Genomic DNA, 23,229 nt, shown 5'->3' with positions numbered 1-23,229 from the left:
CTCAGATAAGAAGACTTAGACCCAGAATCAATGATGTAGCAGGAATATGCTGCAAATCTCATGCAGAGGGAAGACGTAAACAATGCTTTTCAAATACAGATCACAGAATGTCTATATTAAAAATGGGCTACATATATATGTGTGTAAATATATATATATATATATATATATATATATATATATATATATATATAAAAGAATTACATAGTTAACATAACCTGCTCTCCATTTAATTTTTATCAAATGCTGCAGGAGGTTAATATTCCCGATTATTTTTGATTTTAAGGAAAGTGACAAGAACCTGGAGACAAAGTAATAATAGCCTGCTGGAATTCATAATAAAGAGTAAGAAAAGACTATATTAAACTAGAGGTGCCCAAGGTGGCAGGGCAAGGAGAAGGTAAAGGTGCAGCAAAACCACGTGGGGGGGCGCTGTGAGTCACATATGCCTTCCTCACTGGTAACTGGAAACACATCTGAATCTCTGTGTTGTCAAGGGGTCCGGGAAGGACCCAGAGGGTGGGGTGCATCTCTCTTAGAGAATCCAAAATGCCAGATCTTCCTTGGTCACTGATTAGGCCCACAGCAAGGGCTTACTCCAGGAAACTCCATTTTTAGGTTCCCTTCATGACACCCACCCACCAAAAATCAAACAAACAAACAAAAAAAACCCGAAACAAAAAAAGAGTAATAATGTCAGCAAGAGGACTTAAATGATTCCGACTGGGAGTAGAAGCTGGGATGATCCACTTTGGGGAGTGTATATACCTCCTGGGCATTTTTTTTTTTTTTTTTTTTTTTTTTTTTGCGGTACGCGGGCCTCTCACTGTTGTGACCTATCCCGTTGCGGAGCACAGGCTCCGGATGCGCAGGCTCAGCGGCCATGGCTCATGGACCCAGCTGCTCCGCGGCATGTGGGATCTTCCCAGACCTGGGCACAAACCGGCGTCCCCTGCATCGACAGGCGGACTCTCAACCACTGCGCCACCAGGGAAGCCCCTGGGCTTTTCTTTTTAATGCTTCAGAAGGAGAAGAGAATCTCAAGACGGAAATACTGACTTTCCTATTCTGCGGGCGTATTGAGTCTTTAGCCAGCCCTCTCTGTTTGGCCAGATTTGTAACCTGAATTTGTGGAGCTGTTTATGCTGGTTACAAGAGAAATGTGACCCTATGGAAGGGTAGTTAATCTGGGTATAGGATTGGTTAACTAGATTTTTGGAGTCATATAGATTTTATGTTGTTGGTGGGGCATGTAGTCAGAAATGGCACAGGATAATATTGTCAAGGCCAGGGCTAGACCCAGGAAGAAGAGCTGTAATTGCTGCTGGTGGTGGAGTATCAAGACATGGAGGAAGTAGAGTCAGAGAAAGGGGCAGGAAAAGAATAACATAGAGAATAAACTATTGGAGTCTCTTCATGCCTCAAATTAAACAAACACAGATGACTATTGAGGCAGTCATGTGGCTGAAGAGGTGATGAGAAAGTCTGAAAAATAAAGTTCAGATTATAAATTCAGAGCATGAAGAGTCATTTAGAGAAAATGTGACTGTGCTGGTTTTAAAAGCAGATGAAGTCAAAGGTTAAAAGAATGGAAAAAAGAAGGAACACACGACTAAGAGCAAACGCAAAAGAGAATCAAAACTAAAAAACAAAAAGAATTTCAAGAAATCTAAGTTCCAGGCTCACAGAAATAATACTTAAAAATAGTACCAAGGATTTTTAATGTTTTGTACAAATCAAGATAAAGGAGAGAGCTGGTATAATACTTGGGGACAAGAATATAAAAGTAGCAGAGAGCAAAGAGGAGATCAGCTTGAGCTCTGCTTCTATCGTACTTTCACGCTTTCTGACCAGAGGATGGATCTTACCCTTTAGGCTCAAGTCTTCAGTGTAGTGCGTGGGTCACTGTCCTTGCTTTGTTGTAATCAACACCGTTTATCATTTCATGACTCAACATTTACAGATTTGTTTACTAGTAGAAATGTATGGGTTTATAATTATATTTGCAGGTATTTGGTATCTTTGGTGTACATTTCTTCAGGTGCTTTACAGATCAAGATCAGTAAATTGTTATAGCTCAAGGTCACCAGCACTGCAATAGCTTAAGTATTGCTTTGAGGTTCATGAATATGCATCACCTTCATTTTAGGCTTAATTGTTCTATCTTTTCTTTTTTACTTTTAAGAACTAAAACCCTAGGAAAAAAACCTTAGTTCCTTATTTTAGTCGGAATGTGATCTGAAGGTAGTTAACCTTGGAAAGAAGGTAGAAATGAAGACAAACTTTCCTTCTGGCCTCCTGATGCTTCTGTGTGAATTGATGGATCCCTCAAGGATGAACGCAACACCATGACAAGTGTGGAGGGAAAAGTTAAGCTGAAGCTGACATTTACAGTGTGTATTAATTATAAGTATCCATCTCCCTAGTGATCATGTACTATTCTTCCCCAGGAATGAAATCGACCAAGGATCTTCCTTTGGATGGAAAGAAAGTATGTTTGGAGTTCTGTTAAGTTTTAATACCTTTAAGTTAAATTCATCTCCACAGTAACATTAGAGATCTTTTTTTTTTTTTTTACATCTTTGTTGGAGTATAATTGCTTTACAATGGTGTGTTAGTTTCTGCTTTATAACAAAGTGAATCAGTTATACATATACATATGTTCCCATATCTCTTCCCTCTTGCATCTCCCTCCCTCCCACCCTCCCTATCCCACCCTTCTAGGTGGACACAAAGCACCTAGCTGATCTCCCTGTGCTATGTGGCTGCTTCCCACTAGCTATCTATTTTATGTTTGGTAGTGTAAAATGTCCATGCCACTCTCTCACTTTGTCACGGCTTACCCTTCCCCCTCTCCATATCCTCAAATCCATTCTCTAGTAGGTCTGTGTCTTTATCCCCATCTTACTCCGAGGTTCTTCATGACATTTTTTTTTTTTAGATTCCATATATATGTGTTAGCGTACGGTATTTGTTTTTCTCTTTCTGACTTACTTCACTCTGTATGACAGACTCTAGGTCCATCCACCTCACTACAAATAACTCAGTTTCATTTCTTTTTATGGCTGAGTAATATTCCATTGTATATATGTGCCACATCTTCTTTATCCATTTGTCTGTTGATGGACACTTAGGTTGCTTCCATGTCCTGGCTATTGTAAATAGAGCTGCAATGAACATTTTGGTACATGACTCTTTTTGAATTATTGTTTTCTCAGGGTATATGCCAAGTAGTGGGATTGCTGGGTCGTATGGTAGTTCTATTTGTAGTTTTTTAAGGAACCTCCATACTGTTCTCCATAGTGGCTGGGTCAATTCACATTCCCACCAGCAGTGCAAGAGTGTTCCCTTTTCTCCATACCCTCTTTAAATCTCAAACTTATGTATAAAAGTTAGGGAGAACAGGGCAGGAAGGTACATTTTCTTTTTCTCATGGCAGTGCACAGAACTTGGGGTCTACACCAAATTCAATTAATATGAATGGGAAAAACGTTGGATTTTATTTTGGAGGCTGAAGGTGACAGAGTTTCCTTGGCTATGATCAAGATTTTTCTTTCTATTAAGTTGCTGGAGGAGTGTTCCTTTATTTAAATCTTGGATGCTGAATGTAACCATGATTGTGATGCCAAAAAAGGAACAAGAAGTTGGCTGGGAGTAGTCATTAACACCTCTGTGAGGTGAAGCTTCAGATAAAAATGGTGGACTTGTGAACCCCGCCAAGCTGGGGGATCACCTCCTACAGGTCCAGAAACCACAGTCAGCTACTTTCTAAAGAAAAACAAATGTACCTGGGAAAACCACTCAGTTTGACTGATGGTCATGTTTTGGACCAAGATGTAAAAAGAAAATGGTGTTGACAGTATGTTCACAAGGAAGTTCTATGGCAACAAACTACATATATATTTATTTAATCTTCTCACACAATTTGCTGATATGCAGACACAGCTTTAGACAACCTGTCTGGCTAATTCAGGTCAAACTCGATGCATTTTCTCAGCAGGTTCTTTTGCATGAGTTAAGTGATGCCAATATTTCACCTGCACATATTTTAGTTCTCCTGATTTCCATATCCACTGGGGGCTCTGAAATTATGTCATTTTCCTAAGTTGATCTTTTATTCCCTGAGTGGACTTTTGTTGCTGCTTCTGTTGCTGTTGTTATTTGTTTGCTTCCTTCCAGATAGCTTCACAAGAGCAAAAGAACAGTTTTTTCTGAATTTTGACATGTACTTTTTTTTTTCTTATCTGAGACTTCTTTATAGCCATTTTCCATTTTTAATGAAAGCAATTAAGTGAAAGATATGCAAAAATGTTTGAAAGGTAGACCAGGAAGATATTTCTATCTTTTTAAAACAAACACTTTTCATGTGTTTTCTATTTATTGGGATGAACATATCAAACTGCATGGATTTTCCTGAAGTGGTAAATCACCATTTTAAATTGGACAGCCCCTATTCTCCAACATTTTATTCAACTGTCCATCAGTTACTCATAGCACTAAATTCTCCTTCCTTTACAGTATGAATTTTATAATGTTCAGAAGCTCAGGAGCAATTTTCTTTTAGTCAAATGTTTCCCTACTGGAAAATGTCACTGTGTAGATAAGTCACAATAAGATCAACTCATGAATATTCACAGGGCATATTTTGAGTACTGTATTACCCACTTAATGCTCTTTTACTGGCTAGATCACCCATATTCCTGATTACTTTCCCCCATTAATTCCTTAATTGCTATTTAAACCAGACAATTTTTCATAGTAATTCTTGCCCAGTCTAGTGTCCTTGTATTGCCACTTGATATTACATATGACATATAATTCCCTTTCATTCTTGAAATTTATGTGTGATTCATTTCTTGATTTGCTTTTCAAATCAGCATGTTTTAATATTTTAAAATTATTTGGCCACGGTTTTCCCAAAGAGAGAACTTCTGACCTGTCCTTGGAAAACAGATCCTAATATAGAAGTTCTATAACATTCCCTCTTCGTAAGAAAAGATCTCAGTATAATCACTCAAAACTCCATTTCTCAATTTAGAACAAAGTATTTTATACTTGTTATATGTTTTGCTTGGTGCTCGATGTATAGCACCAATATACATCTAGCACCAAGCATAGATGCACCATTTTGAGCTTCTTTTACTCCCTAGGAGGTCCTAGAAACTAGTAAACTTCTTTCTCAGAATTGATATTCATCCAACCTCTCCCCTTTCCAACTTTTGCTATATGGTTTCTTGTTAACTAGTTACTGAAGATGTAAAAAGTGTCTATTAAATGTCTGCAGAAATGTAACATCATGCATATTTTCTTGTTTAGGTTTTGTCTAATGTTTTTGGAAGGCTATACAAACTTTGAAGAACCTTGGCTGTGTTTATATAAAGTAATATTCAGTAGAGTTGAAGTTGACTGTGAACTGCCTGGTGAATGGGAAGTTTACTTTTTCCCATAAAGTTTAATGTTTTACCATATAGAATTTCCAATACTCAATCTGTTTTGATTCATGAAAATATGTTAAAATTTATATTTTGACCTTCTTGGAATATTTGAATTAGTATGTACATATGATTGTGTTTACTTGAATAATTCAAGTAATTGTCTTCTACAGGAACATAACATATCCCATTCTCTCTATATCTGGTTTAATTTTTTACTTTTTATTTTAAATTCTGAGAGATAGTATTTGCCACATTGTTTGGCAGGTTTGATTATTCTGGTCCAGTGGACTAGTCATGCCTGGGTAATCTATGATGCGATTATAAGGGAATGCCTATTGCAGTGTACCGAGCTAACTGCCTTACCCCATATTACAATGAAAACAGCCCCAAGAGAGGTAATGTATTATATAAAGATATATTTTATTTTCACTTTTGTGGGAATAGGTTTTTGTAGGAGTATATGAAGTCATTAGAATATAGCAATTTTGGAATCAAACAAACCTGGGATTTGGCCCAGAAAGATCAGTTCTTTAATATTTGTTTTTGAGTTAATTTCTCCATGCCTCAGTTTTCTCATCTATCAAACATGGATAATAATACTGATATATAAGGGCTAGCCTGTTCAAGCCTGATCACTTACAAAGTGTTTGGCTGCCCACAAAGCTCATGGCAGCCAGTTATGGGCCAGTGCCATATGGCTAGGCCTAGATCCCAACACCCACCTCCATATTCATCGTGCCATGTGAGGGGCTTGTACTTCTTCAACCAAGGGTGCTCCATGGTGGGTCCTGCCACTATCTTTTTTTTTTTAATGTTGAGCCTTCTTTTAATTAATTTATTTTTATTTTTGGCTGTGTTGGGTCTTCGTTTCTGTGCAAGGGCTTTCTCTAGTTGTGGCAAGCAGGGGCCACTCTTCATCGCGGTGCGTGGGCCTCTCACTGTCATGGCCTCTCTTGTTGCAGAGCACAGGCTCCAGACGCACAGGCTCAGTAGTTGTGGCTCATGGGCCTAGCTGCTCTGCGGCATGTGGGATCTTCCCAGGCCAGGGTTCAAACCCATATCCCCTGCATTGGCAGGCAGATTCTCAACCACTGCGCCACCAGGGAAGCCCCCTGCCACTATCTTGACACAGTACCTCATTGCAGCCACAAGGTTTGTTCCCCAGATCACAGCAGGGAAGGGGGACTTGTTCTCTTTAGAATCATAAACGTTAAGCTTCCAGAAAAGGGCTGATGCTAAAATTCTACCATGTCCTAGTTTTATTTGTATCTTGGCTCCAAATCATGGCAAGCAGAGAGGCATTCCTAAACATGTAGCTTATAGAAAACAGCCCAAACTTTTGGGTCACTCTCCCAACCTGGTTGTCTCTTCAGGCTGCTATATGTATAATGCAGTGGGGAAGGCAAATACACACACCTACTTCTGCTTTAGTCTTCATGACTTTTCCCCAAAAAGAGATGCTCCAGAAGTTTAGAACAAAATCTTAATTATCCAAAGTCACTTCCTTTAGTGTTTAAATTCATCAGATAATTGCACAATTATCCACTTTGTTTTGACTGTGTAGATGTCCTGGCTCAAGTCCATTAACCAACTAATGTACACTAAAGATGAGAAAATTAGGAGATTGTGCCTATGTTGATAATTCTGTTTCCAATCCAAAGGCTTGTCTGTAACACTAATGTCTGCTATCCTCATTAAGAGTTATCAAATCAAAGTAATGTTCATTGCAACCAGCAAATAAGTTAAAGTAGATATTTACTCTTTGGCTGCCAGCTTGAAGAGGCATTGTTTCTACATTGGAGGAAGAGAGATAAATGTCCCTGCTAATACTATAAGACATTTCAGATAAGAAAATCTCAACTTTTGGTGAGAGTTAAGGATTTGAACATTGCTATAAGTACCCAGAATGAATTGTATCTCAGGCTTTGTTAACGGGTCACCATATCAAACCCTTTCAGTTGGAATTAATAATGTCCTTCCCTCATCGAGATTTCCTCTACCTAGTTCCTGAGATACTCTGGACAAGCAGATGCCAGATTCAGTGACTTTAGCTGACCAGTTGGTGGCACCTGATTTCTCGTACGTGGATATGCTAGGTAACCTTAAAATGATGACATCATTTTTGCTACATAGCAATCTTTCTCTTCTGGGACTATAACTCTGTCTTGAACTTCAGCTTGGGTAGGGTTGCCTCTCCCTGTAATGGGGGAATCTTGTGCCCAGGATGGCATAATGGAAAGAACATGGGCTTTGGAGTCAGAATCCACATTCTGTCTTTTACAAGTTGAATCACCTTGGGCAAGTTACTTAACTTTCTTGATCTTCATGTTCCTTACTTGTAAAATATAATACACATCTCATATTCTGTGAGGGTTAAATGGGTTAATGTACAAGAAGGAGCAAGCAAAGGACTTGACATATTTTGGCACCCTATTATTGACATGACCTTGCAATAATGGATCCATTATTTGGAACAATATCTGCTTAGCTTCAAAATTACCTGGATTCCTGACATAACGTCTCCCCCCACCCCTCAACTCTGGCCTCTCTAGTTATTGAATGATGCTTCATTCCGAGTTTAGTGCCTACAACATAGTGGATACTGAACAAAGTGATGGATGGATGGATACATGGATAGATGGACAAATAGAAAGATTCCTGACCAAATCTAATCCACTGCATTCCCTTTAAAACACAGCCCGTTGGACTTCTGACTTAGAGAGGCCAGAATTTCCATTAATTAATTTCCCATGACCCCCTCTTTCTCCTTTGCCTGCATGGTTCCTGGAGTTCCGTGTCTTGAAACAGTGTGGATTATAACACACTGTGGGGATTTTCTGGAGATTAAGGCAATCTTCTATCTTTAACTACAAAAGGCTAACAATATAGACAATTCATGATTATCTTGACTAGAAAAACTTTAAAAAAAAGTAACTGTTGTTAAGACACATGATGCTTTTGATAATCTAATATCTCCTGAGACAAACCTGAAGAGCAGGCCACAGGAGCAAAAATTGGGCTAGATAACCACACAATGACAGCACAGATCAACACAATATCTTCCTTAGAATATTTAAAGTTATAAGAAGGAAAGAGAATATAAGCATAGGATATTCTAAAGTCTTTATGTCTTGAACCATGTTATAATTTTCCTATTTATTATTTTGCCATCTCTAATAGAGAGATTTTATCATCCAGTGTCCCTACTGTAAAAAGAACAGTTGTGATTTGGTGTCATCAACATTACTCTTCTTGGCTATAACAATTGTGGCAGATACTTTTAGAGACAGGCCATGTCAGAGAGCTTGACTTTGGATGAACTTCTTTTTACCCAGTTGCCTAAAAAGGGAATGATAGCAAAAAAAATTGTCTAAAAGGAGTTCCACTTCTGGTTGTACTTATGAAATTGTAAACTTAGAAATCAGCATAAGTAATATGTGAGTATATTTTTTACTGAGATGTAATTCACATACCATAAAATTCACCCATTTAAACTGTACAATTCAGTGGTTTTTAGTATATTCATAGCTCGTGCAAAGCACTATGTAATTACAGAACATTTTTATCACCTTAAAAAGAAACTCTGTATTCATTAGCAGACCTTCCCCAATGCCCCCTCCTAAGGCACTTGGTGGCACTAATCTACTTTCTGTCTCTATTGATTTGCCTCTTCTGAACATTTTATATGAATGGAGTCATACATTAATATTTTTTAACTTGGCATAATGCTTTTAAGGTTCATCCATGTTGTACCATGTATCAACACTAAATCCATATTTATTGCCAAATATTATGGATACAACACATTTTGTTTATCCATGCATCGATTCAAAAACATTTGTGTTTTTTCCACTTTGGGGCTATTATGAGTAAAGCTATTGTGAACATTTGTATACATATTTTTGTGTGAACATATGTTTTCAATTCTCCTGGATATATACCTAGGAGTGGAATTCCTGGGTCATATGCTAACTCTAGGTTTACCTTTTTGAGTAACAGACACACCATTTTCCAATGTAGCTGCACCATTTTACATTCCTTCCAGCAATGAATGAATGTTCCAATTTCTCCACATCCTCATAAACACTGGTTACTGTCCATCTTTTTGGTTATAGCCATCCTAGTAAAAAAGTTTATCTTATTGTGCTTTTGGTATGCATTTCCCTAAAGATTAATGATATTTAGCATTTTTTCATGTGCTTATTTTCCATTTGCATACGTACTTTAGAAAAATGTCTTCAAATGTGTTGCCAAATTTTTTTTTTTTTTTTTTTTTTTTTTCCGTACGCGGGCCTCTCACTGTTGTGGCCTCTCCCGTTGCGGAGCACAGGCTCCGGATGCGCAGGCTCAGCGGCCATGGCTCACGGGCCCAGCCGCTCCGCGGCATATGGGATCCTCCCAGACCGGGGCACAAACCCGTATCCCCTGCATCGGCAGGCGGACTCTCAACCACTGCGCCACCAGGGAGGCCCCCAAATTTTTAGATAGGTTATTTGTCTGTCTTTTTATTGTATTGAGAGTTTTAAATGTTTTTTATATAGTCTGAATATTAGACCATTATCAGGTATATGATTAGTAAATATTTTATTGGTTTCTTTGGGTTATCTTTTCACTTTATTAATGGTTTCCCTTGAGGCACAAAAGGTTTTCATTTTGATGAAGTCCAACTTATCTGTATTTTGTTTTGTTGCTTATGTTTTTGATGTCACATCTAAGAAACCATTACTTAATCCAAGGTCACAAAGATTTACTCCTATGTTTGCTTTTAGGGGTTTTATAGTTTTAGTTCTTACATTTAGATTTACAATCTATTTTGAGTTAAGTTTAATATATGATGTGAGGTGGTGGGTGCAAGTTCATTTTGTAATTGTTGAAAACACTGCTCTTTCCTCATTGAATTATCTTTGCATCCTTATTGAAAATCATTGATCATAAATGTAAGAGTTTACTTCTGACCATAAATATGAGTTTAATTCCTTTCTGTTGATCTCTGTGTCTATCCTTATGCCAGTACAAAACTGTCTTAATTACCATAACTTTGTAGTAAGTTTTGAAATATCAAAGTATAAGTCTTCCAACTTTTTTCTTCTTTATCAAAATTGTTTGAGCAATTTTGGATCCCTGAATTTCCATGTGAATTTAAGGGTCATCTTGTTTCTGCAAAGAAGTCAGCTGGAATTTAATGGGGATTGCCATGAATTTGTAGACAAATTTGGGGAGTATTTTCATCTTAACAATATTAAGCGTTTCAATCCATGAACACAGAATATCTTTCCATTTATTTAAGACTTAGTTAATTTATTTCAACAATGCTTTCTAGTTTTCAGTGTACATCTTATACTTCTTTTTTACATTTATTACTCAATATTTTATTGTTTTTGATGCTATTGTAAATGAAATTGTTTTCTGAATTTCATTTTTGGATTATTCATTGCTAATGTATAGAAGTCTAATGGATTTTTGTATGTTGATCTTGTAGCTTGTGACCTTGTTGAACTTTTTTTTTTATTATTAATCTAAGAGGTATTTTTGGTGGGTTCCTGAAGATTTTGTATATACAAGATTATGTCATCTACAAACAAAGATAGTTTTACTTCTTTCTTTCTAATCTGGATGCATTTTATTTCTTTTTCTTGTCTAAATCCTCTGGCCAGTAGCTCCAATACAACATGGAACAGAGTGTCAAGAGTGGAATCCCTATCTTGTTGCTGATCTTAAGGGATAAGCTGTTAGGGTATCACAATTAAGTATGATGTTGATTGTGAGTTTTGGACACATACTTTATCAGGTTGAGGAAGTACACTTTTATTATTATTATTTTGTTGAGTGTTTTTACCACAAAAAGGTACTGGATTTTTATTAAATCCTTTTTCTGCAGCAATTGAGATTATTATGTGTTTTCTTGTCTTTAACATGCTGTATTAAATTGATTGATTTTTATATGGTGAACTAATCTTACACTCGGGAAAAATTTCACTTGGTCATTGCGTATAAGCCTTTTTTATATGTTACTGGATTTGGTTTGTTAGTATTTTGTTGAAGATTTTTGCATCTATGTTTATAATAGATATTGGTTTGTAGTTTTCTTTCCTTGTGATGCCTTTGTTTGGTTCGAGTTTTAGAGTAATACCAGCTTCACAGAATGAGTTCGTATGTTTTCCCTCCTCTTGTGTTTTTGCAAGAGTTTTGAAGGATTGTTGTTAATTCTTTAAATATTTGGTAGAATTCACCAATGACACCATCTGGTCTTGGCCTTTGCTTACTTTGTGGGAAGTTGTTTGATTACTAATTCAATCTCTTTTTTGTTACAGGTCTGTTCAGATTTTCTATTTCTTCCTAAGTCAGTTTTAATAGTATGCTTCTTTCTAAGAATTATTCATTTCATCTAAGTTAGCTAACTTGTTATTTAAAATCAAACATTTTATGCCCTTATCACATTTTTAGTAATGATATAATCTTTTTATAGGTAGTGGTAATATCTCCTTTTTTTATTCCTGATTTTAGCAATTTTATTTTATTCTTCTCCCTTTCCTTGTTGGTCATCTAAAGTTTTATCAGTTTTGTTTACTGTGATTATTATTAAGGTTTATGAATAGGAAATACAGGGACTCTGTTGAATATCCCTTCTGACTGAATCCAAGATGTTCACACGTTGCCTTATAAAAGTAAATTATAATTGTCTTTAGCTAATCATTCTCCTAAAACAGGTCAAAACTCATTATGGATGTATTCTCTGGGAGTTAAGATGAGAACTTTCTAAAATTATACTTTCAATATTATTCCTTCTTTGGTTGTAAAGGTCAGGAAGTTCTATAAAGTGGACTTTCTTAAATTTGTCCCCCAATCTACTTTTTTAAACTATAAAATATCTTATGTTCTTTACAAAAGGCTAACAATATGGTCTTTTCTTGATTATCTGTGTTCTTGACATCTGAGATTCTCTTATCCAATGTGGAGTTGAAAGATTTATTTTTTCTAGTATTAAAGACATCGGTTGTATTTCCTTTCTGTCGTATTTTGGGGATTGAAGGATCCTCAGTCATTCCTATCTCCCATATAAAGTCCTTAATCCGTCCACTTGATTATTTGAAATTTTTCCATTGATGTTACACCTGCTTTGAGGTGAAGTGCCCAGAATTGCATGCTGTATTCCAGATGTGAAGGCACCACAGTTTTGTAATGGAAAAGGATGATCTTCCTTGTATTGTGGAAAGGAGATGCTTCAAATAAAGACAACAGAACACATCTTCCTCAACATGGCTCTGTGATAAAAGTACACTTCTTTGGTGGAAAATTTCTACTGCCCACCAAAGCCTCTTTCTGCTGTCTGAGATCAGAATCCATTTTGAAGTCTGCATGCTCCATCATTCATCTAAGCATTCTTATTCGTGTGACTTCTGCTGCTCAGTAGCCAAATGGAAGATTTATCACAGAATTAGAATTTTCAAATCACCAACAGTCTCCTTTGCAGATGTGCAGTTATATTACTGAAGTCTGTTGTTTTGTCCTACATTTATCATTAATAATTAATGTACATTTCTAGGTGAAATTATCTGCTGTCACTATCTGGTTAATTTAATAGAAATAGTCAAATCTAAAGCACTTTATTAAATATGTTGGAAATAATTGTTATCATTACTATAATGTAGCAAGCATCATGTTTTTTCAATAAAAGATGTCAAAAAATAGAACAATTCACTGTATGTCAACTTAGTTACTGTTACTACAAATTCATTTTTTGAAAAACTTCATTCCTTGTATTATGTAGTAAGTGTGGGAATTAACAGAATGCAAAGTTCATAGATTAAATGGTAAGCTATAAGCAGCCTATTGAATTTTCAGTAAACAGCTTGGGTAATAAAAGTAAACTGTACCAAATAGGTGAAAAGAAATGATTTTCCATCTCCTCATATTAGTCTTCTTATTGAATATCAAATGAAAATTCTGGAGAGTAACAAGACTATAATTATTTGGCATTTTTCTTTTTGGAACTGTCGAAGGAAAACAAATGATGTGAAGTAAGTTTTCCTTTCTGAATTTGTAAAGTGCCAATATAATGAACAAAACATCATTTAGCCATTATACAGTGTGTCCCTCTTGATAAGTATTGCTCTGCAGGTTGAACATAGATCACCACTGGGCTTTTAATATAATCTTATTAATGTTCTACTTATGTAATAAAATGCTCAATCTTCATGTCAAAAGGTACAGATAAGTTTCCAGGGATTCCTCACTTCATAGTTGATTTTGGCCTCATCTTGAAGACTGAGACTCTTATCAAATTGCTCTTTTCCATAACTTAAATATGTTAAAATACATCCTTCTCTTCCCTTCCCATTTGCTCCCCACTAAGGCCAGCCAAGGACAAAATCATGAGGTTGCATGATATCTCATTTCCCTTTGTGATATTCTTGTTCTCATATATTTCCCAGGTCAGTGTCTTGCCCTAAGTGGTTACCAGTTGATCTTCTCTGAGCTGTGAGTGGATGTGGATAATGGTTTACATTAAGATTCTATCTTGTGGGGTCATACATTGTAACATAGCCAAAAGAAGGCCCTAACTGGTTCTACACTCATGAATGGAGCATGCATTTTTTACAGGATTCTGTGGTGAGAAATGAACACAAGTCACAGTCCCTGTCCTTGAGAGGAATGAAATAGAGATGATTTTTACTAATAATATCAGCTCTAATCTACTGAAATTTAAGCATGTACTCAATGGTATTTTAAGCACTTTCCATGGTTTATCTCCTTGAATCCTCATGACAACCCTGTTAGGAAGGTACCATGAATAATCCCATTTTACAGATTGAGAGGCTAAAGCCTGGAGGGATTAATTTACTTGTCCAAAGTCACATAGCATGGGATCTGAATTTAAGCAGACTGACTTCAGCAGCATGGTTCTCATCCTTAGTTGTACATTAGAATCACCTGGATAGCTTTGAAAAATTACCTAAGACTTGATTGTCTCCTGAGAATCAAATCAATCTGGGGTGGGGCCAGAGAACCAGTGCTTTGTAAAATCTATTGAGATCCTACCACATGGCCAGGGTTGGGAACTCAAGCTCCAGATGCTGCAATCTTAAGGGAGATTAACTCAGATTCAGATTCAACCAGCAGCAGAGATGTTTACAATGTGCAAGGTGCAGTGTTACGAGCCTCATATGAATGACCTATTCTACTCCTCACCGAGACCTGTGAATGAAGATAAGCATCATTATTTCAGTGATAATGAGAAATTCTATATACAGAGAGATTAAGCTGCCTAGCTAAGATTTTCCAACTAATAAGCAGCACACCCTGGATGTGAATGGAGTTCCTTTGACTTCTAAATCCAGGTCTGTTTAAAGAATACCATAGTGCATATAAATAAAAAAAAAATTTACTGTGCTGCTAGTATGTGAAGGACAATATGTTAATCACTATGATGGAAATACATGGAATTATAGTAAATACTACCGGAAAGTATATAATTAGGCATTAATATTAGTACAACTAATTGCGTAGTACTGACCATAGTGCTGAAGAGTTCAGAGGAGCAACTGATGGTGACTCCATCTATCACCTATGCTTTGTCATAGAATGACTCAGAGAAAAGGAAATGCTTACTTGCAAACAGAGTCAGGCTTCAGAACTGCTCAGTAAGTAAGAACACAAGTATTTGAAAGATAGAAACAACATACAAAATTAACCAAGATCATCACATTTACCTAGGAATAATGGTGAAGAATCAGCAATCAACTCATATAATTATAATATTCACAAAGATCATGACTTTTCTTTACACGTCAGCACAGGAAGAGCAGGTTTTCTTTTTTTTTTTTTTTTTTTTGCTACAGAGTCATATTTATGGAAAATGTTAAAGATTTCTTTTATTTTGGTGACCATAACTAGATACCTTTTTTTATGACTACGGTATGTGATATTCTAAGCCAAATAGGATGAATGGAAACATGTCAGTTCTTGTTTCCATTTTCACTCATTTCATGAGTGAGATGTTTTTCCTGGACTTTCAATATTTAGAGATGAAATTTAAACACCAATGGTCTTCAATTCAAGATTCTTCTTGGGAAATTTCATGGAAATCTTGCTCAATATTCATCAAATTATACCACTGATATCTTGACTAATAAATTGAGCACCAATTCCTGTGGCTCTTTTCAGCATTTACTATAAAGTAGCCATGTTCTTTTCAGGGTCAGATTAACTTTTATTTAATACAATTACCATTCATTCCTTCATTTATTCAAACATGACAATTTTTATTACATACTCACTATGTTTCAGGCACTATTTTATGTATTGGGGATTAGCAGTGAACAAAATAAATTTCTTGCTTATAGAGAACTTACCTTCTGGTGAAGCTGATGAGGAAAGATAGATAATAAATAAATAAATGGACAGTAAATCAGATGATGACAAGTGCAATGGAGATAAATGTAGCAGAAAAATGAGCATATGAAGAAACAGAGTGGGGGAGATAATACTTTGGGGATCATGGTGTGTTTGGGTATCATTTTGGTTTGGAGGAAAGTCTGTGTGATTCCATCGTCCATGCTCCTTACGTCTGTGCTCTCTTACCTTTCTGTGTGTGCAGAGGATGGTAAGTGTCAAAAAAAGTGGTTTGTCTTAAACCATCTGAACTGAGCAAGCAGGTCTCTGAAACAAGTTTTGATCCCTTTGCTTTGACCCGTGATTCCACTCCATCTTCTCTTTCCACACCTAAGGATGACTGCCTACTTTGTTTCTCCATAAAGGCAGCTATTACTGTTCATTTGATGTAAGTTTCTCTTATTCCAGAATTCCGTGTTAGAAGGAGTCATTTAACTTTTCTTGACCTTACTTTCAGGTTTTTAAAATAGAAGTTTGGGTTAGCTGATCCACATGGCTCTTTCAGGTGCTGAAAAATTATGCATTTTATGAGTATATGTTAATAAACATGAAAGCATGCTATTAGATATGAAGAGTGGCTCAAAGTGCTTTTTTTCCCATAAGGTGAAGAATAGCTCGACCATGGCACTCAGTCACATTAGAAAAGGAGGAGAAAAGGTTACACAGTATCTCATAATCCTGAGATGTGGTGTGTAATTATCCATTTGCAAAAGGCTTTATTTATGTTCTCTTTCACTGGGAAAGTTAGAATAAAGTGAAAATAAAGTTCTGCAATTATGAAATCTGCTCACTTGGTTCTTTCTGCTCTTCAAAGTAAATTCTGTGTTAATAGAGAAAAGTTAGTTAGTGTAACAGACTCCTAATTTGTTACCATTGCAATTATTTTTTTTCACACCCATTAACATTTGTGAATGAATTTAATGCTCAGTAAAATGATCTCAGCCATTGTCTGATCCAGACATGGCACCAGCCTGCTGTGATAAAAACCTTTTAAATTGCCTCCAATATACCTAATTTTCATTTAAAGGGTGTCCTCCTTTAAACCTTTGGAGACTTACTTACCTGAGATTAAATGCTCTGGATATCACCAAGTAATCATTCATTATTTATTAAGCACTGTGTGCACGTGCTGTTTGTTCTAGGGATAGAGCGGGCACAAGTCAGGTCTTCCACTCCTATGAGGAAGACAGCCATTTAAAAAAGTTACTATAAAGTATGGTACATATTATGATGGAGCAAAGAGCATGCTATGGAAAATGGGTCTATACTTAGTCTAGGGTAAGGGAAACTCTGGAGGAAGTGAGATTTAAGCTGAAATATGAAGATGAATAGGAGATAGCTAGGTGAAGCATGTGTGCCTCTATTGTCTCTGTGTGTTCCCTTGTAACTTCATGTGGGAAAGGTACAATAGGGAAGCTGCATGGGCAAAGGGAATAAAACATGGCAATATGAAGGAATACAGCAGAACCCACTATTAATGGAATATTAAAATGGGAGAGTATAAAGGGAAAGAAAATTGGTGGGAAACAAGGTTGGGGAGGTGAGTAGGAGAAAAATTGGGAAAATCTTTGTAATATGTTAAGTAGTTTTGTACTTAATCCTAAGAACAATGGTAAGAGGAAAGATACAATTAGATGTGAATTAAAGAATGATCATTGAGGTTCTAATGTATATCATGGTTTGGAAGGGAGAATTAAGGAGAAGAGTTAAGATGCTGGTAGTACGGTTCAGGAGATAATGACATCTAAGACTAAGGCATTGGCAGGACAAGCTTTTAGAGCTACTCAAGGGGCAAAATCACCAGGAGTTGATTGAATGGAGGGAGTGTAGGAGAGGGAAGAGTCAAGAATGACTCCAAGCTCTCTGGCTTAAGTAACTGGGTAGATGGTGTGGCTATGGTGTTGCCACTTACTAAGATGGTAAACTGAGATGTGTTGCTGAAATAAGAAACTCAGGAGGATGATTGGGGATGGAAGATGCAGGAAGCAGGGGCAGTGATGAATTCAGTTTTGGTCTTTTGAAATTGAGGACAGCATAAGACATCCAGGTAGAGATGCCAACAGGCAGCTGGATGTATGAGTCTGGGACACTAGAGCTGAGTCTGGATGAGATTTGACAATCATTAGTATGTAGATGCTTTCAGTCTGCCAAGTGCTGTGATTGCCTCTCTATTATGGGGCTCACCTTACTTTGAACTGTAGATGTCTGTGAGTATTTTTCATCCCCTTACTCTGGAAAGAGTTCCTTGAAGGCAAAAACCGCATTGTTTACCTATCTTTTTATTGTTACCTTCACAGCATCTTGCAAGGTGCCTTATGCAGGGATCTTATTTGATGACATTTTTTGCTAGATAGAGTTGTCTTCTACAATCATCTGACTTCTGTCACAGCTGAGTTGGTCATGGCCCACTGAGCCCCCCATCTTGGTTCTTCCTCCTGCACTGAATGAGCTCTCCTCTCTCCATTCCTAGTTTAAACCCTGATTTCTTCTCAAATCCTAGTTCTTCGTAGTTTAAATAAGGTAACACAATGTACAAAAGGACACTAAATTGGAGGAGGGGAGACGTGGGTCAGTAGCGGTTATGTTTCTTCTGACTTAGGCAATCTTGAGCATATCATGTTCTTTCTCTGGGCCTTTGCTTACCCATCTGATAAAGAAATGGTATCTAAGATCCCTTCCAAGTACAGTGGACTTCAGGTTTTCCCTCTTTTTACCTAATTTATCTTTTGTTTATTCTCTTATGTTTTGAACTGTGCATATTGATGCTTATATTCTTAAATGTATAGTTATATATGTATGTTATGGATTTTCTGTGCTCAAATATCATTCAAAGCTCATCAAGAGTTTATTTTCTGGTACTACACATAGTCTTCATTCCAATACAATGATAACCATAACAAGATGTTCAATAAACACTTGTTGAATGTAACTGGATAGGAACAAGGGTGTCAGAAACATACTTATGATCACTCTATACTTTTTGGTCATACCTTTGCCTCACGCAACCAAAACTCTGTGAGGTGAAGCAGAACAGGAGTTAAATTCTGCTGTTTTTCCCACACTTGCTCAAGGGAAAGTTAAATGATAATCTCTTGGGGACGCTATAGGCAGATTTTTCTAAGTTTTCTTTTTTTTTTAATTTTAAGTAACAGAGAACTTTTTTCAAACAGTAACTTCATATCATATAATTTTGCAAAATATTTAAAAATTAGTGAGAGTGGATCTAGTTGAAGTAGTGGTGGAAACTGGAGCCCTCTTACATAATTTCCCTTTTGTGTACCCCCTTTCTGGACATTTGGGCAGAACTCTTAGATTTCTGGAGAGATTAGGTGGTCTTTAATTTTCCAACTATTTGACTCTATAATTCTAACTACTAGTCAATGGTATGGTTTGTTTCTTTTCTCTTGCACCCAGGCTTATGCTAGATGCTGTGGGGGCTTTTAGAAATGAAGAAACTGTAGCCTCTGTCACCATTTAGAAAGATAATCTGCCTCATATGCATGAAGCAAGTAAAGGGCCCCCATATAACAACACTGAACATTGTTTTGTATATGGAGGAGTTGAAGCAGGTGATCCTCACAGTCTCCTCCAGTTTTCACATTCTATGATTCTAAGTGTTAATGATGTGGCCATGTGTGTTAAGTGCTTTGAGCTCAGGAGAAATGCACTATATAAATTCAAGGACCATTACGTGCATAATCACAGCTGCTAAGCAGGGACAAATCCCCCCGTTTGCATGATATCCTCAAGAAATCCCAAGGGAAACACTGTTAGGGACCAAAACATTAGTACCCCCCTTTCTTTTTCTAAAATAAATAAAAAGAAAGAAAGAAAAGAAAGAAATGTTAGCCCCCACTGCTCCGCAAGCTCTTCCTCAACATGTTGTTGCAAACAAACCATTCATTTGTCATTTAGGAAAATATCCCAAATAACATTCTCCCCTGATTCAAACAAAACTTCCAGTGCTGGGCTGTGCTGGTTGCCAGAAGTGTGTCTGGGTTAATTGCACACCTGCATTTTATTTCAAGTAAATTGCATGGAGCCCCCCTCTCTGTGCCCCTTACAAAGCAGGAGCCCACCTGTCTGGAGGCTCTTTGGGCAATGAAAGGCTGCAGGAAAAAATTAGTCATCCTCTTTTCTTCCCTGTGACTTCTTTGACCTTGAGACTTCTAATGGCATCTCAGACAAAATGAACATAATCTAATGGACAGCGGGGAAGAGGGAACGGCTGGGTACATCTGTCGTATTACTGGGCTGTCTGAACAGTCAATGAAGCAGGGCCAAACCATAAGAGGCCTGTTCAGTTTAGCTCCAGGGTCTGCAGAGAAGGAGCACAATCATTTATCTTTATTTACTGAACTCTGCTTTCTGTTTAAGAAAAAAAAAATTGACAGGTTGACAAAAACCCACATTGGAGCTGCCCGCTGCCCAGAGATAAATGCTATTTGTGCTCTGGAGATTCAAGGACAGCTCACGATGCCCTTTAGCTGGTTTCAGTGGGTGCCTATCATATAGAAACAAAAAATGCCAAGGCACCTGGATACTTTTCCCCCATCAGCACCTCCACATCTATCCGTAGAGGGATCCGGTAGATGGATCCATAAGAAAGAATGGGAGCCGTGATTCCCCCAAGGAAGAAATCTAAATTAGAAGAATTTAGGCAAGAGAACCAAGGACAAAGATGACTGGGAAATGTTGAATATTCCACAGATTTCTTTATGATGAAATGGTGAGACATCCACCATGGCATCCATAACCAATACATTCTGACTTATATCAGTAAAGGGAGACAAAAATAATGCATATTCCAGCTGCAGTGAAAACTTTACTCTGAACTGTAGAGAAGGAATTTAAAAATAGGATCTGAAAGTCCTATCTACGCACGTCTATTCCCTGCTGGATGATGATGATCGTGTCACTGACTCTTTTAATGTAACATCTACCACTTACTATACTTTTCTTAGAATAGTCATCACCAAAGTGGGATTCTTATTCCTCAGGGAGTATATAAAACTCTACACTGGAAGTGGAGAAAATAAGAGGGCTGATTTTTTTTTTCCTTTTTCCCTTCTCTCTCATCTCACCTTTTAAATTTATATTTGGTGTAGATGTTTCATAATGTTCCTAATGCAACCACACAATGTTATATAGATAAAATTTATAAATATAAAAAAGAGATGTGTGTTTAAAAACTTTTTACAGATGGGAAGTACAATTTAAAAAATCCTACAAAGGGATTGGTTCAAGATGGCAGAATAGAAGGACGTGATCTCACTCCTTCTTGTGAGGGCACCGGAATAACAACTAACTGCTGAACAATCATTGACAGGAAGACACTGGAACTCACCAAAAAATATACCCCACATCCAAAGACAAAGGAGAAGCCACAATAATATGGCAGGAGGGACACAGTCACAATAAAATCAAATCCCATAACTGCTGGGTGGGTGACTCACAAACTGGAGAACACTTATACCACAGAATTCCACCCACTGTAGTGAAGGTTCTGAACCCATTGTCAGGCTTCCCAACCTAGGGGTCTAGCAACGGGAGGAGGAATTCCTAGAGAATCAGACTTTAAAGGCTAGTGGGATTTGATTGCAGGATTTCAACAGGACTGGGGGAAACAGAAACTGCACTCTTGGAAGGCACACACAAAGTAGTGTGTGCATCAGAACCCAGGGGAAGGAACAGTGACCCCACAGGAGACTGAACAAGACCTACCTGCCAGTGTTGGAGGGTCTCCTGCAGAGGCGGGGGGTGGCTGTGTCTCACCATGAGGACAACAGCATTGGCAGCAGAAGCTCTGGAAAGTACTCCTTGGTGTGAACCCTCCCAGAGTTCACCAATATCACCATCAAACAGCCTGGATAAGCTCCAGTGTTGGGTTGCCTCAGGCGAAACAACCAACAGGGAGGGAAACGAGACCCACCCATCAGCAGAAAAGTGGATTAAAGTTTTATTGAGCTCTGTCCACCAGAGCAACAGCCGGCTCTACCCACCACCAGTCCCTCTCAGCAGGAAACTAGCACAACCTCTTAGATAGCCTCATCCACCAGAGGGCAGACAGCAGAAGCAAGAAGTATAATCCTGCAGCCTGTGGAGCAAAACCGACATTCACAGAAAGGTGGACAAGATGAAAAGGCACAGGGCTATGTACCAGATGAAGGAACAAGATAAAACCCCAGAAAAACAACTAAATGAAGTGGAGATAGGCAACCTTCCAGAAAAAGAATTCAAAATAATGATAGGGAAGATGATCCAGGACCTCAGAAAAAGAATGGAGGCAAAGATTGAGAAGATGCAAGAAGTGCTTAACAAAGGCATAGACGAATTAAAGAACAAACAGAGGTGAACAGTACAATAACTGAAATGAAAAATACACTAGAAGGAATCAATAGCAGAATAACTGAGGCAGAGGAATGGATAAGTGACCTGGAAGACAGAATGGTGGAATTCACTGCTGTGGAACAGAATAAAGACAAAGAATGAAAAGAAATGAAGACAGCCTAAGCGACCTCTGGGACAACATTAAATGTAACAACATTCACATTTTAGGGGTTCCAGAGGGAGAAAAGAGAGAATAATGAAACTAGAAAATATTTGAAGAGATTATAATCGAAAACTTCCCTAACATGGGAAAGGAAAGGAGCCACCCAAGTCCAGGAAGCGCAGAGAGTCCCATACAGGATAAACCCAAGGAGAAACACGCTGAGACAAATAGTAATCAAATTGGCAAAAATTAAAGACAAAGAAAAATTATTGAAAGCAGCAAGAGAAAAGCAACAAATAACATACAATGGAACTCCCATAAGGTTAAAAGTTGGTTTCACAGCAGAAATTCTACAAGCCAGAAGGGAGTGGCATGACATATTTAAAGTGATGAAAGGGAAGAACCTACAACCAAGATTACTCTACCCAGCGAGGATCTCATTCAGGTTCAATGGAGAAATCAAAAGCTTTGCAGACAAACAAAAGTTAAGATAATTCAGCACCACTAAACCAGCTCTACAACAAATGCTAAACGAACTTCTCTAAGTGGGAAACACAAGAGAAGAAAAGGACTTACAGAAACCCAAAACAATTAAGAAAATGGTCATAGGAACATACATATTGATAATTACCTTAAATGTGAATGGATTAAATGCTCAAATCAAAAGATACAAGCTTGTTGAATGGATACAAAAACAAAACCCATATATATGCTGTCTACAAGAGACCCACTTCAGACCTAGGGACACATACAGACTGAAAGTGAGGGGATGGAAAAAGATATTCCATGCAAATGGAATCAAAAGAAAGCTGGAGTAGCAATACTCATATCAGATAAAATAGACTTTAAAATAAGGAATGTTACAAGAGACAAGGAAGGACACTCCATAATGATCAAGGGATCAATCCA

This window comes from Mesoplodon mirus, assembly GCF_964341445.2.
Source record: "Mesoplodon mirus genome assembly, chromosome: 13".
NCBI classification, from domain to species: domain Eukaryota; kingdom Metazoa; phylum Chordata; class Mammalia; order Artiodactyla; family Ziphiidae; genus Mesoplodon; species Mesoplodon mirus.
Note: the sequence above shows the minus strand (reverse complement) of the source record.